Source organism: Dipodomys merriami, unplaced genomic scaffold (genome assembly GCF_024711535.1).
Source record: "Dipodomys merriami isolate MVZ:Mamm:240054 unplaced genomic scaffold, mDipMer1.0.p SCAF_21, whole genome shotgun sequence".
Taxonomy (NCBI): Eukaryota; Metazoa; Chordata; class Mammalia; order Rodentia; family Heteromyidae; genus Dipodomys; species Dipodomys merriami.
In genome coordinates, this window is record NW_027203493.1 from 19726009 (window position 1) to 19742485 (window position 16477).

General features: G+C 39.7%; 1 protein-coding gene across 2 annotated transcripts in view; it reads left to right on the plus strand.

The window, feature by feature from the left end:
* Positions 1 to 14909: 14909 nt before the first annotated feature.
* Positions 14910 to 16477, plus strand: part of Mpped2 (metallophosphoesterase domain containing 2) — a 174132-nt gene continuing 172564 nt past the window's right edge. For both annotated transcript variants that reach the window (XM_070032670.1, XM_070032673.1), the window contains exon 1: positions 14910 to 15149. The gene's annotated coding sequence lies outside the window, so the exon portion shown is untranslated. The remainder of the gene's footprint in view (positions 15150 to 16477) is intronic.

A 16477-nucleotide genomic window follows, 5' to 3' on the forward strand; every position in this document is an offset into this window, starting at 1 on the left:
TACATATTTATAAATCAATTTTAGCTCCCACATATGAAAAAAAAATGCAACATCCATTTCTCTGGGCCGGAATTACTTCACTTACTATATTTTTTTTCCAGATTCTTCCATTTCTTTGTAATGATGTAACAATATTCTTTTAAATTCATGAGTGAAATTTCATTTTGCATATATACCACATTTTCTTGATCCATTTGCCCATTGAGAGGCATCTAGGGTGATTCCATACCTTGGCTATGGAGAATAGTGCTGCAATAATTATGGTTGTGCTGGTGGCTTTACTGTATCCTGGTTTGTAATCTTTTGGATAAACACCCACGAGTGGAATTGTTGGATCATAGGGTAGTTGTGTGGTTCCTGTGTTGAAGAACCTCCAAAGTGATTGAACAAGTTTACATCCCTACCAACAGTTTATTAGGGTTCCCTTTGCCCACATCCCATGTCAGCTCTGTTATTTGTATTCTTGATGCTAGGGTAAGATAGAATCTCAGTGGTGTTGTGACTTGCATTTCCTTTAGCACCATAGATGTACATTTCTTCATGTGTCTAATGGTCATTTTGATTTCTTCTGAGAAGTTTCTATTTACATTACAACTTGGGTTATTGGTTCTTTCATAGTTTAGTTTTTAAAAATTCTCTATATATTCTGGATATTAGGCCCTTGTCTGATGTATAGCTGACAAAAATCTCCCATTCTGTAATCTTCCTGTTTAGTTTGTTGCCTATGTCCTTTGCCATGCGGAAACCTTTTAGTTTGATGCAATCTCATTTATCAAGCCTTTCTTTGATTTACCATGCTTCTGGATTTTTATTCAGAAAGTTTCTGCCTGTGCTAAAGAGTCGCTGTTTCTCCTGTTCCTTCTTGTCTTAGTTTTATGGTTTCAGATCTTACATTGAGATCTTCATCTATTTTGAATTGATGCTGATGCAAGGTGATAGATGGTATGCAGTTTCAGTTTTCTGTGTATGGATAACCAGTTTTCCCAGCACCACTTATTGAAGAGGCTGTCTTTCTTCCAGCCTTTGTTTTGGGTTCCCTTATCAAATATTAAGTGGATACGGTCTGTGGGTGTATTTCTAGGTCTTCTATCCTGTCCCATTGGTCCTGAGGCTTATTTTGTACCAGTGCCAACCTGTTTTCATTACATAGCTCTTCAGTACAGTTTGAAGTTTGATATTGTTATCCCTCGGTACTACTTTTTCTTCTCGGGATTGCTTTTGCAATTTGGAGTCTTTTATAATTCCATACGAATTTTTGGGTTGTTTTCTCTATCTCAGTGCAGAATGATGTTGGGATTTTCATGGATATTGTATTGAATTTGTAGATTTTCTATGGCATTATTGCCATTTTCATTATTTTAATTCTTCCAATCCAGGAACATGGAAGGTCTTTCCACTTCCATCTGTCTTCTTCAATTTCCTTCAGATTTTTATAGTTTTCTTTGTAGAGATCCTTCACTTCTTTGGTTAAGTTAATTGACTACTAATTGAGGGAATATTTGCCTGTGTCTGATGGCTTTTATTGTCAAAGTGAAAAATAAATTCTTCAAAGGAGTCAACATTAGTTACCATAGGACTTAGAAATTCCACTTCTATGTACATATTCAAAAGAACAGAAAACAGGAACTCTGACAGATAAATTGTATATCCATGATCATAGCAATGTTATTTATAATGCTCCAAGGTAGAAACAACCCAAATGTCTTTATACAGATGAACAAATAGACAAAACACATACAGTAGAATATTACTAAACTGTATAAAGAAGAAAATCCTAACAATGCTACTACGTGAATGAAAACTTCAGATGTGAAACTGTGAAATAACCAGACACAAAATTGCAAATGTGACATGATTTCCAACTGTATGAGAAACTACTCTCAAGAGTAGTTAGTTTATACAGAGAGAAAATATGATGGTATATATGAGGGAATGGAAAACTATTAATAAATGTGTGTGGAGTTTCAGTTTAGGAAGATGAAAATGGTCAAGAGGTGAAAGGTGACAAAAAACACCATCAAAGTAAATATACTTAATTCCATTGAGATGTACACTTAAAATAAGAAAAATGAGATTTTTACATTATATAGTGTATATATACATTTATATATAGTCTATCTGCACATTATATATATACCACAGATTAATAAAATGGTGGGGTATGGGATTATCATATAATGTAGTGGATGAGACCAAGAGTGCTGGTTAATGCCCTGCAAGGCCCCTGCTGCCCCACATAACAAAGGATTTTCAATAGTGCTTATGTTGAGAAACCTTGTTTTTACAAAACATTGAAAGAGACAGTACAACAATGTTGGTCTTTACCACTTGAGCAAAACCTGTGGGCTCTTTCTACCAAATCTGCCCTGCAGTGCTCAGATAAAGGTAGGAAGCAGATTCATAAACTATACATAGCTGTATGGATGTATTCCCTGAGACACGTAATCCAAAGATTGAAGAGACTCTTGGAGTTGAGCCAATCTTGGGGGCCATGCCATGGTGTGCTCTAATGCAATGCGACATTTATTTCATTTTTGTTTCCCAGCTTTCTTTATCTTCTTTCATCTTTACTTTCTTCCTAAGTGGTCCAATAACTATAGCTTTGTAGCAAATCGCCCCCAGTTTAGTGCGTTAATATAGCAGTAATAGTTTTTAAAACTCAAAACTTCAGTCTGAGGCAGGGCTTAGCAGGGTTAGCTTGTTTCTCTTCTATTCATGGTTTGCATGGAATGGCTTAAACACAGGGGCTTGAAATCTGGCATACATGTCTGAAATCTAATCAAGGAAGATTTGAATAGTTAGGAACTAAAACAGATATGGCTTTATGATTATCTCTTAGAATTTTTACTACAAGTTATTCAGTATGGTAGCTAAAGGATCCCCAAATTTCTTAAATGGAAACTCAGGGAGATAAAGATCCACCTCTCAGGGGAGAGCAACACAGAAACTTTAGGTTTTTAAGGACCTTGATTCTGATGAAGATGCTGTCACGTTTGTTTTCAATACTTAGGATTGAACCCAAGGCTTCATGGATGCTAAACACGCATGACACCATGGAGCTACATCCCCAGTCTATCTTCTTGAATAAAAAACTACAGAAATTTCCCCAGGCTTAAAAGGAAAGAGCAACCCACCCACCACCTTTCAATGTAGAACAGTTAATATCACACCCTAAAAAGAACATGTGAAATAAATTATATATAGGTAAATCGTTCTAGGGGAATTTAGTCTACTACTTCAAGCCTTCTTGATTGATGTAACCCTGTTACTTTTCAATAATTCTGTTGCTGACCCCTAGCCAGGGTCAGATTCTATTATTCAAAACCAAAGAATCCCAACACAACAGAGTAAAGATCTGTTTTATTAACCCCTTGGCAATTAAATACCACTTTAATGCTGGATATTTAATTAATATCACCATCAAGAGATTGGTCCTTATTCATTATTTACTAGACACACACCTACATGACTTAGAAGCAGCCTGTGCTTTGCTAGTGAACATTCATCAAACATCACTCCATTGCTGCAAAAGAGACAGAATTGTAAGAAAAGAACTGAGGCAGAGAAAGGTTATTTGGTTTACCATAGGAGACAATACAGAGTAGCCTACTTCCAGAAACAGGCCTACAAGTTTTCATTCTTCGGACCAGGCTGGAACTATTAAATCATATAAAGAAATACCAGGAAAAGATAAGCTACATGAGCCAGTGATTGATAAACTAAACACCCTAGCGAGTTCAAAGAGTTCTTAGGGCCTCCTGTTTACTTGGAAAACCAGGGAGAAAATTGAAAGAGAATGGTAGAATAGAAGCCTAGTTATCTTTGAGCTTCTGATCTTACCTTGACCAATCTTATTTGAAGAATTTACATGTTACAGGTGCATAAGTTTATGTGTATACAGGTATGTGCTCATGGTGTTTATCATCCTTTCATCTTTTTCTTTAAACTTCAGGCTAAACTTTAAGTAAAATATATATGCCTTAGTAAATATTATCATAAAGTCATCAAAATATAACCCTAAGTCAGAAGAATTTTGACCCAGGAGCATATGAACATCAATAATATAGCAAATGATCATATGGAGAATAAAATGTTGGTTAAATAAAGATGAAAATATTAAAGAATGGAGCAAGAGAATGTTTTTTTTTGTTTCTATAGTATTCCACTCCTTTTTTCTGTAACTTACTGGTCAATTTTTCTAAGATGTTAGGAAGTTTAGGAACACAAACCCTTTCATTAATGAAACTTTTGGAAGGTGAAAGAGAAGAAAATAGATGTTGATGATTCCAAACCCCTGATATGTTTCAGGATTTCATTTTTACCTTTTAATTTTTTAACATCACATTGTATCTATTTTAATCTCTCTCTTTTCTCAGTTCTCTTCCAGAGACCACTTTCTTTCGTGACAAACATTTCCATGGGCTGTTTTTGTGTGTGCATGTGTGTGACCACCAGCTGTGTTGTGAAGAACTGTTTTGGTCTTGCTTTTCTTCATGCCAGAAAACAGCCTGGATCAGGGTTTTTACCACAAGGACTTCCAAAAGCATCTCAATAAAACCAACAACAATTTCTGTTTTATAGACCAGATTCCAGTTGTGAACAGAACACTTCATCTGATACAAGTTATATTAAATGGCACCTTGAATGAAAAGAGCCATCTCAAAATGACAAAGAAATCGTATAGAAAATTGCACAGAACACCATGCTTTCTTGTGATCCTTTATGAAGACCACTACTAGAACTGAAGAAAATCATACATGTTTTTAGAAACACAAATGTCTTTAACATTTTAAGACAACTTGCAGAAAAGTCAATGTGTGTAAAAACATGAATGAACTATTTTTTCCGAAGTAAAATAAGGCATATTAGTGATCATTTTCTGTTTAGCAATCTAGGAGCTCTCTGTTTATTCTTTGAATGTGTTTGCCTTATTTTTATTAGCAACTTGTTGCTGTACTCTGATTTAGCAATTAGAGCAAGACTTTTCTTTTAATGTTCTGATATGAAATTTCTCTTAAAATGTTACATTCTCACTGCAGCGTAAGAACCGTATACTAAACTAAATAAAACACACAACTCTCAGTCTATCATCTGCATTCTCTCTTCATTAGGTGTGACATTGGCGCAAAAATCAGAGCTCAGACTCCAATTTTCCAGCTGTCTCTGTTGCCCTGTGATCTTTTGGTACGAATTTTCTAGCCCTGTTTGAAAAGGCGAGCTTCTACTCCCCCTCTCCCCCTTTGATTGTGTTTAGGCATTTTGCCAGCCGGGGAAGATGGATTAATATGAACAGAATCACAGACTTTTCCGAACATAAGTCATTTACGTGTGTTAGTAGCATGCACTGGGGCAAGAAAAAGGCAGACCGCTGCTGCCTTTGTGTGGCATCTGGGTACGTTTTGATTTCACTCAGAGTAAGAACAAAGCAACTGCTGACTTTTCCTCAAACTCAGCCGGTATGGAACGACTTTTAACGACTTCACGAACTGCTAGCCTTCAGATGACTGGAGTGTTTTGCACATCTTCGTGTTTCTCTTTAGATGACGTTTTATGATTATACCTTATGGTACAGTTCTATTTTTACTCTTCATGTTTTCCCGAGTGCTTATAGAGGGAATTTTTCTTTCAAATCATTTGGCCACCATCAAACGTGCTTTTCAGTTTGGGGATAATCTAGAGAGAAGCTTTAAGTTCAGTGCCAACCCCAAACATGGCATTCCCTATTGAATGAGCCAATTCCATCCTCTGAGACTGAATAATTTAAAGGAGACGTGATGTCATTGTCTACTTAGCGATAAATGGAAAGAAGTCTGGGTGTAGAATTTTTGGAGTGGCCTTTATAATAATAGTAATTAAAAGGAGCATTACCTCATGTATTTAAACTTTTTTCTGTATACCATGTGCTTTTCTCATTTTTACCCCATATTACTCAGAGAGGGCTAGTATTTCTGTTTCATTATTTGGAAGCACTGTTGGATGATGCTGGTTTAATAGTCTCTCACAGTTCAGTGCTTCAGTTTTCATCGAATTACATTTCTAGTTACACTCGACACTTTCATCATCAGTTTTCCATATGCTTCAGAGACATGCAAGGACCAGTATGCCAACAAGAGAATCAGACACCAGATAATAGCTGTGGATGAACACACCTTTTTCTTAGCACACCCTCTTTTATATAAGCATATATCACTTACACAACGTGAGGGGCTTCATTATGATATTTTCACATCATATTTCTGATATAATATACTTTATCCTATTCACACTGTGTTTTACTGTTGCTTATCATCCTTCTCTCAGTCTAGTCTTTTCCCAAATGAAAAGTTTAAAACTGACCAGGACCAACCTCTTGATATCCAAACACACCATATTTGTTTAACTGGATTAGCCGGTGTCTATAGTGAAGGGTGAAAATTACAGCAGGCTGTTAATTCTGAGGTACCAATGTTACAATAAGATAAACACTGACCAGATAAACTTCCACATACTTTCTTTCTTTTTCTTTTTCTTTTTCTGTTGTGAAAATACTGTACAGAGGGGTTACAATTACAACTACATACTTTCTGTCTCAGCTGGTGGAAAAGCAGCAGCCACACAATTTGCCAAAGAACTGCCAACATCTAAAGAATTTTGAAATCTGCCTCTCTAAATTCTATAACTTTCCCATGTTATTCTCATCACATCTTAAAACCTCCTGTTGCCAGATGAATGACACAGATTAGAGCCCATTATACATTCCAGACAACTCTAAACCATGCAAATAAGTGTTAAAGCAGCAATTGGTTTAAATATCAGTTATTACTTTTCAATGAACTCTACTTTTTTGCTTGCGCATCTACACTGCATAAATATCAAAGAATGGGCTGTAGCCAGCAAAATATTAAATCCTTAATTTGCATTATAGAATGTTGTACAATACCCCCCCACACACACACACCAAAAACAAAACCCCAGGGGATCACGTTAGTACTAAACTGATAAGTTAAATGCACATCTTATGATCATTCAGAGATAAATTCAAGCAATTCTAAAAACATGAATTTTGGAGGGATTTTCCTAATGTGTTTTAGGACTAATGTATGCTTATGGGGAAAATTTTTTCTTTAAAAACTAATTATATTATCATATGTGCATATAGTATCCTTAAATCAAATATGGACTTGAGTCCATACTTACAACTTGCATAGCACTTCTAGTGAAGCTGCGATCTAGAGTTGGACAGGAAGAGGTTTAAAGGCATAGGGAAATTTGTCTTATTCAAAGAAAAGAACAGGCTCTTCAGGTGGTGGGTTTAAAAAAAAAAGGAAGGGGGGAACTTTGACTTTTTAATGCATCTTTGTATTTAACTTATTTACAATGACTGCCTGCTAATTTTATATTTTAAAAAGAGTTTAAAGTGGATTCTAAAGCTGTATAATAATTGCTTGATATGTATCATGCATTATTCTAAGCTCTTTAAAAACATAAGCTCATTTAATCCTCATAACAACTCTACCAAGTAGGAGCTTTCAATTTATTCTTTTTTTTTATACAAAGGAAGAAATTGAGGCACAGAGGACTTCTGCAACTTGTCCAACACACAGGCATAAGAGGCAGAGATGGGATTCAAACCCATGGAATGCATCCATTTAAAATAAAAACACAAGTGCCTAAACAACAACAACAAACACCATACAGCAAAATATTAATAATGGATATTTCTAAGTGATGGTATTTATTTTAATTAATTTAGAACTTTCCTTTTGCTAGTCTGTACTTTTAAATTTTACTTAAAACAATTAATACAATATTTTAAAGATTAAAAAACAAGAGAGAAGTCTTTTTAGTTTTATTCTGGACTAAGCCCCAAATGGGGATTTTGATGTAGCACTGTGATTTTTTTTTAAAACTACCCTCCTATAAATCTTCTTTACAGTTCATACATCTGGTAAAGCCACGAACCCTAGATCTTGTTCTCTTGGGTGCAGATTTTACTTAATGTATAGCTGGATACTATGGGATCTTTTGAGACTAGAAGAAGATTCTGTTGGAACTCTCATAATATAGAAATGTGAAGAAAGAAATGTTAGAAAACACAGTTGTCGTAGCATTAGCTCTATATGCCCATACTAATTTCCTCTAATTCGTCTTAGTAATTTGAGTAGCAAATCATGGCCACAGAGGCAATGCTTGGACCAGCAAGGACCACAGCATCTGGAATGTCATTGTTACAGTGAACTTTTCAAGACTAACAGGGTCCACATGGAACAATCCCAGTACTGAGAGAATAATATTCTTATTTGCAGTCGGTGTCTTTATGTTCATTGAAAGGATATCTGTGTCTGTGAAGATCTCAATAAATCAAGCAAGCACTTGTGAAGAATCCTTTAGAATATTTTTCTCAATATTAAATATAAGTGAATTAGTTCTGATGAAACCAGACATCGAATTGATGCAGTATACTAAAACTTGAAAGCAAAACAGAACTACATTTACTCCCTGCCTTTATATTTTCTATGAAATTAGCACAAGTCAGCACGTGGGCAAAAAATGAGATGCACAACACTGAATATTTTAGCATCTGTAAAGTTGACCAAAGTCAGATTAATGACATTTTATGGGAGCATTGTATTTAGTGCTATAGCTGGGATTCCAAAAGGAATGTATGGAAAGATTTGAATGTGAGTGGAATGAGGCGGTTAAGAAAGGAAATCTTTAGGTAAGTTCAGCTCTCTGCCTCTATGACTGGGTACCACATGACCTCAGTCAGTATTTCAACATGCAGGCAAACTTTGTTCTTATTATGTAAAACTTATTCAACAGTCTTGATTTCATGTTTCTTCATTTCCTAAACTGTCTTCACAAAGGCTAACCACCTGCAAAGCAAGGACTGCAATAGCTCCCAGTTGGCCTCCCTAGCTCACTCAAGCTTCCTAAAATCCATTCTCTACATTGGGAAGAGTGACCTTTACAAAACACTAATGTAATCATGTTACCCTTTCTACTTAAGATCTTTAAACAGCTTCCAGTTGCCCTCAGGATAAAGTCAAACATCTTGAACAGGACTCCAGCTATGACCTTCAAATGTCTTTAGCATGGTACTGAATTTCTGGCCACTACCGACATCAGTTTCATATCCCATTGCATCATCATGCAAACCCTCATCTTCACTATGTGGGACGCTGTTTCTTTGGTCTTTATCCTTATCCTTGGTTTTTATCCTTATATTCCTTTCCTCCATGTAAAAACCTTCATTTAACACCATGGAAGAAAGTCTCCCTATTTTTTTTTTCTTTACATTAAGTGCCTATTTTTGTTTCCATGGGCGCAATTCAAATTTGTTACTGTAATGATTTAAATCAGGGTCTCTCCAACTTAGGTAAAATTTTATCCAGTCAATGCTCTGGACCCATGGGTTCTGCAATCGTGGGTTCAACAATTACAAATCAAAAGCATTTGAAAATATTGCATGTGGACTACATACGTACACACATTTTTGTTGCCATTATATGGCATAACAATTATTGTTTTAAGTACTAGGAATAACTTAAAGATGATTTAAAATATATGGGGGATGTGTGTAAATTGTATGCAAAGTGTGTGTGTGTGTGTGTGTGTGTGTGTATGTCCTTATAATAAAGGACTTGAGCAGCTGCAGATTTACAAATATCCAAGAATGGGTCCATGAACCAAAACCCCCAGAGAGTGAAGAACTTAATAAAGTAGTAAACCACTCCCTGCTTATTGCATCATTGGACCATCAAAATGGTTTACAAACTTTGCCTTGCACAGAGTAGTTCTAAAAATAAAATTATAAAATTTGTCAATCTTATGCAAATAAAATGGCAAGAAATAGATTTTTACATCCCATTGACCTCTCAAATTTAGTTTTAAAAGATCATATCCATTTATTTATGTATCTATCTATTTATTTGTGCTGGCAAAGGGGAAATTATATAGACTTAAATTTTATATCTTAAGATACCTTGCCAATTGAATTACTCATAAAAAATATCCCCACATGCCTATTCTTTAGTCCATTATTTTATATGTTCTCATCTTGCAAAAGAAATCACTACACCTTTAACTTGAATTAGAATGTGTTCTTTCAACATCACAAGTCTGTTCCAAGCCAGTAAATTCTACCATGTTTCCAAAATTGGGACCATGACCTGGGGAAAGACATATTAAGCATTAAGTGATAACAGAGATCATGCAAGGTTAAGATAGACATTAAAACTGAAAACACATGAACCTACACTCCACATCTTGTTCAAAATTGTACAGAATTAGTTGTTGTAATGTTGGGGATGTAGTACAATGGTGACATATATGACTAGTATACGTGAGGTCTTGGGTCCAAACCTCGTCACTACAAAATTTAATTACTGCATCAGTAATATCTGTCAGATTGATTGATATATGATAAACATTGGTGAGTAACAGATATGGAAAAATTAGTGAAAGTTTTACAAAATTTTAAGATTGTTTTCACATGCTTATTATTTTAGTTGTCAGCAAAGCTGAGTTAGATTTAGCCTTTCTAAGATAATGACCATACATTTTATAAAATTTCATCCATTTTAGTGTTTGCCTTCAATATATATATATATATATTTTTTGTCGGTCGTGGGCCTTGAACTCTGGGCCTGGGCACTGTCCTTCAGCTCTTCAGCTCAAGGCGAGCGCTCTACCACTTGAGCTACAGCGCCACTTCCGGTTTTCTGGTGGTTTATTGGAGATAGGAGTCTCACGGTCTCTCCTGCCCGGGCTGGCTTTGAACCGCGATCCTCAGATCTCAGCCTCCTGAGTAGCTAGGATTACAGGCGAGAGCCACCAGCGCCCGGCTTGCCTTCAATATTTTTATTGCTACCCTAAAGGAAAATGTAAGTGTAAGTGACGCCAAAAGTATTTATACATTTATATTGAAAAACTCAAAGAACATACATTAAAATATCAGATTAGTCACATACAAGTTTATTTTGAGAGTATATCTTGATAAGTTATCTCTGAAAATTTTAAGACACAAGTGTTACTTGAGATTCTTTTCATTTTGGTGTTTTACTGCATTTTAAAAGATATCCTACCTGCATTTAAAGAGAGGTGGCTTCAAGCAATGTGACATACAGTTGCCTTTAATTCCTCTTTGAGAAAATTAGTTTTCAAAACAGTCTTTTGTGTTACTTCATGTTTCTAAAGACATTAGCAAATCCTTTCAACTGTACTGTTTTAATTCCATTGAAAATTCTTAGCTCTTATCCTCCAACACTGCTTATGATATCACTTCCTGTCTTACAAATCTGACTTGGGATTTTCCTTCCGGTATAGGTTTTCCTTCCAGTGTATTCACTCATGTACTGATGCGTTCTGTTTTCACCTTCTCATGTATTGATTCACACAGACATTTATTAAACATTTCCAAGCTTCAGCAATGTGCCTTGGTGTAAGAATGAAGGGCACAAAGAAATATAGGGCATAGTTTTTTAAGTTGGAGAGAATACAATAAAAAATATTTGAAACAAGTAAACAAGAACTGTGGGAGTTAAGAGTTAAGAGTTTGTTGGCTTAGATTTTTCTAATTTTATCTTAGTATAAATGGAACATAACCTGTATAAGTTGTTCTCCTATCTTAGTCTTTGCTAGAAAATAATAAACATGTAGACAACTTCAAGACAAAAAGGGTAAAATAGTTACTGTTTGTTTCTGTCACTGAAGAAGAACCCACAAGACTGAACTAAGTTTTAAACATATAGTCTTAGATATTGAAAAGCTGTTCTCACAGGGAAGATGCATGTTAACTTTAAGAAAATATTTCTCTTTCAAAGACATACCTCAGTTTCCCACCTGTCACTCCAAATTCTCCCACATCTCTCTCATTTTTCTCTTTAAATACATTCTAAAAGACATTTTTACAAAGTATTAAAATGAACTATCAGGGAACATATTTAGAGTTTCACTGATGAAATTACTAGGGAAAAGGTTTAGTTTATAGTGAAGGAAATATATATTTATATATAATCATTTATTTCTTTCATTTAAAGGAATTGCTGAAAAAGTTATAAACTTGACATCTGATTATCATCCTTCTTTGGTTTTCATTTTAAACAATCAAAAGAATTTAATAATAACAACAAAAATAAATTTTTTTAAAAAATCTGAAAAAAATCCTGTATTATTATATTTAAAATCTGATATAATGAGACAACACACCAAATTTTCTAGCAAGGGGCAGATGTGGAGGCACACCTAATAATTTTTTAAATCAGTTTTTAGTGTAGGTAGTTGTATTTGTGGAGAATTTAATTTCACAACATGCAGTAAGTTCAAATCCATATAATGAGAATTATATGAAAAATGATTTCCTTCTGCTCCTGATTTATTATTTAAATTCACTTACATTTCTCCTGCTCCTTTATTTTAGTAGCCTAATGGAAATAAAAATTCATAACCCAAATACAACTTGGTTACTACTGGATAATTGATCTATCAGCAGGGACACAGTAGGGGTTGATTCTAGAGACAGATTGGTGGATATAATTTTTTCCTGCACTACAAATGATAATTTTAAGCCTTTTTAATCTCAATTTTCTCTACTCAGTAAAATGATATGTGGATTTCCATCAACTTTGTAAAGGATCACACTCCTGATATTTAGTAGCATTAAATCTCCTGTAAAACATGCCACTGAACTAGGACACATTGTTGTTTACTGTCTGTGTGCACATATGTAGATGCAAATCCTGTTCCAACTAGTTTGGCTGCTTTGATTAACTACCAGATAAGAGGAGGAGGAGGAAGGGGGGGGAAGAAAGATTATTTAGCTAGTGATTTTTTATTTCTCTCCTTCCTTTCCTCTCTCCCTCCTTTCCATTCTTCCTCCCCTCATTCCTTCCTTCCTTCCTTTTTTTTTTGGCCTGACTAAGCCCAAATCAGATGAAAGGAGTGAGTGTATTGCTAACTCAGAGAGTAAGGGAAGCAAAACCAAACCATTTCTTCAAACACATGACTCTGCTGCTGGGAATCGAAAGAAAATAAAATATAAAATTGCTCCTTCACCCCATCTTTTGCATCCTTTGAGGTCACTGTCACTTGCTGTGATTTCTGTGGGGCAAAAGAAGGCACTGTCCTTTCCATCTCAATACATTTGACAAGTACTGACACTCTCGCCATGCTTTACAATGAAATAAATTCATTAGGAAGACCATTTCCCCTTTTATTTCAGCCCAGGCATGAGATGGGTTACTTAAAATGCAAGCGCCAGAAAAGCGGATTGTAAAAGGGAAATATTTTCAAGTGAATTCCTTTTGATCTCAACAACAACAACAACAACAACAACAACAACAACAACAACATGGGGCTCCTTCCATCCATTTTCTCACTTTTCCTCCCCAGACCCTGGAAACCAATTAGTCTCAGCACAGAATCCATGGACCAGATTTTTTAATGGTCCTGTCTTTTTTTTTTTTTTTTTTCATTTTTAGGGGATATGATTTCAGTCAGGATGTCTAGTCAGTTGTCACAGTTAGCACACTTCTCTGTCCCTTTCACACACATACACCAGATTTCCTTTCAGAGAATGCGTGGATCTTTGAGTCTCACTGCTAGAAAGGAATTAGATCTGGTTGCAGTCCAAATCCTTCAGCTCTGACAAGAGTGTAACATCACAGGGCCACCTCATCTTTCACAGACAACCTAGCCATCCAAGTTTTTCTAAAAGCCTTCTTTCCCCTTGTGCTGTCTTCTAGTATTTCACTGGGCTTTGCCTTTCTTTAGGTCCACCTGCCTACCATTCTTTTCGGAACATGTGCCAAATCAGTAGAGAAAACTAGCATAACTTCATTTTTGACCACGGTTTTTGAAGTGCTTATTGGGTGGAGGGGGACTATATCCACAGGACAAAAATGGGGAACTATTGCAGTCTCTCTCTTACCTTTCTATTCTAAACCTGACTTAATTCATAAAAGTGTGTGTGTGTGTGTGTGTGTGTGTGTGTGTGTGTGTGTGTGTGTGTGTGTAATGATCATCTGGGCTTGGCCTTTTCCTTCTTATGAACATTATTATAGTGAGCAGGAGGTAGATGTGTGTGTGTGTGTGTGTGTGTGTGTGTGTGTGTGTTTGTGTGTGTGCATGGCACGTTGAAAGCCTTGAAGAAAGGTTGCACAGACATCCCCCAGGAAAGTCTCAGTTTAGCAGATAGGAGGAAACCTAAGGTCGCCCTCCATGATCTGAGCCAAGGCCCCGCTCTGTCCCTCCACCCTCCCCCGGCCGCTCCGCTGGGCCCTGCAGTGAGTTCTGTGCCTTGAATCTGTGCCAGGACCTCTGACAGTGGCTGCCAGGTCGATGGGTGGGTGGGGTGGGGGTGGCGGACCAGAGAAGGGGTGTGTGTGTGTTTTCTTTTGAAGAAGACGCCCATAGGAGGCGGGGGTGGGGTGGGGGGCGCTCAATGTTCCTGGAGCTCCGTAGCCTCATCTTCCCCCTTTCCCTTAGTCCCCGGTCATTTTTTTTTAAACGCTGATCACACTCCTGGTGATGAACTTGCAGCTCAGCTTCCTGCTGCCTGCTTGACCCGGGAACACCAGCAGGCTGCTGGCCTCGCCCTCCGCTCCCTCCCTCTCCTGCAAACCCCGGCGGCGTCGGGGCGCGGGTGGGGGGGTTCGAGTGGAACGGGACTGCGGGAGAGGCGTGCGGGGGGCACGGGGTCCCGCCGGGGGAGCGCGCACGGAGCGGCGCCGGGCCGCCCTGCTTCCTGGAGCTTGTGTGCTCCTTTGACCCCAGTGGCAGTCCCTGTCACTGCACCGCGCTCGCTCCCTCCGGCTCGCCGCGCCCTCTCTCTCCCTCTCCTCGCCCCCTCGCTCGCTCTCTCGCTCCCTCTCTCTCTCTCTCCTCCCCAGATCGAGGCTGCTCGGGTCTTTCCTCCCCCCCCCTGCTCTCCCCCCCACCTTTCACCTACCCCCCTCCCCAACCTTTTGCGCCGCGCCCTCGGGTCCCCGGCCCCAGCTCGCCTCGGGGACCTCGGAGGTCGAAGGTTCTTGGCCCTCCGGCGCCCCTCGCTGCCCCCTCGCGCGGCCCCCGCGCTCCTCCCCGCCAGGCTCCGGGGCGGCTCGGCGATGGACCGCCCGCACACCGGGCGCTGAAGGCATCCCCCGGACCCGGAGCGCAGCCCGGGAAAGGTAAATCCGCCCCGGGAAGGGAGGCGGAGGGCGGGGGAGGGGGAGGAGGCGCCCGGGCGCCCGGTGCCGAGCGCCAGAGGAAGGGAGAGGGGGAAAAAAAATGCACACACAAAGCGGAGCCCGGGTGAGAGGTGCCTTGTCAGAGGCGCGTGCGGGGGGCTCGGAGCCGCCGGCCGCCGCTGCCCCGCTGCCCCCCGACACTCGCCGGGCGGGCGATTGAGGATCCGGGAAAGGCTGCTTTTCAAACCTGCAACACACAACGCTTATTATTAATTTTTTTTGGGGGGGGATGGATAGATGTCTTCCCTCCCACTCCCCATCTTGCCCCTTCTCCCCTCCCCCCAGCCCTCAGCGACCTTATCTCCTCTCCCCCCCCACTCCAGCCCTCTCTCTCTCCCCCCTCCTTCTCCCACGGACCTCTTGGGGTCCCCACCTCTCTGCCCTCCCCCTCCCTCCATCCCTGGTCCGCTTGGATTTCTTAGGAAGGGGTGTCCTCGGGAGACAGAGGCGAAAGCCGGGCAGTGGAGATGGGGGGGGGGGGTGGAGCGAGGTAGGAACCGAGGCTCCCGGGGGCTGTTTACTAGAAAGTCCCAGGGTTGTGTATCCGAGCCGCCCCGGCCTAGGCCCGGGTGTATTGTGTTGGCCCCCAGCCCTGGGCACCCGAGGGCCAGAGGTGCCAGGTCCAGGAAGGCACGGCGGCGCAGCTTTGTGCTTGGGGCTGCGCCCCGTGGCTAACCCAACCCCAGGGCCGCCTGCGCGCGCGCGCACCGCGCCCGCCCGCCCGCCCGCCCGCGCGGGGCTCTGCTCGCCGGGTCCCTGCACCCCAACCTCGCTCTCTGCCGCCGCCTCAGGTCTGCCAGATCGCAGCCTGCCGAGCGATCCCGCGACCCGAGCGAGCGAGCCGGGCGACGACCGGGCGCCCGCAGAGAGAAGTCACCATTGCTGCCGCGTGTCTTTGCCACACAGGCGGGAGTTGTTCGTGGGTTTGTTGTTGTTGTTTGGTTTTGTTTTTCGCCCCATCCTTATTAACATCTAACAAGATTATCTTTGTAACGCCTTTGAATTCCGGGGCTTTGCGGCCTAGGAGGTGAAGTGGGCATTTTTTTTTCCTAGAGGATCCAGAGGGAGTTTGGAGTCCATCAGCCAAAAAAAAAAAAAATAAAAATAAAAATTAAAATTGGAAAAGAAAAGGTTTCCTTCCCCTGTGAGGTTGATTTATAACGCACCCCCCATGCCAAATGAACTGCGAATGCGGCTCATGAAAAATGTGTAATTGATTTGTGATGCTGGCAGCAAACACGAGCAGGTTAGGGAGGGAACACACACAC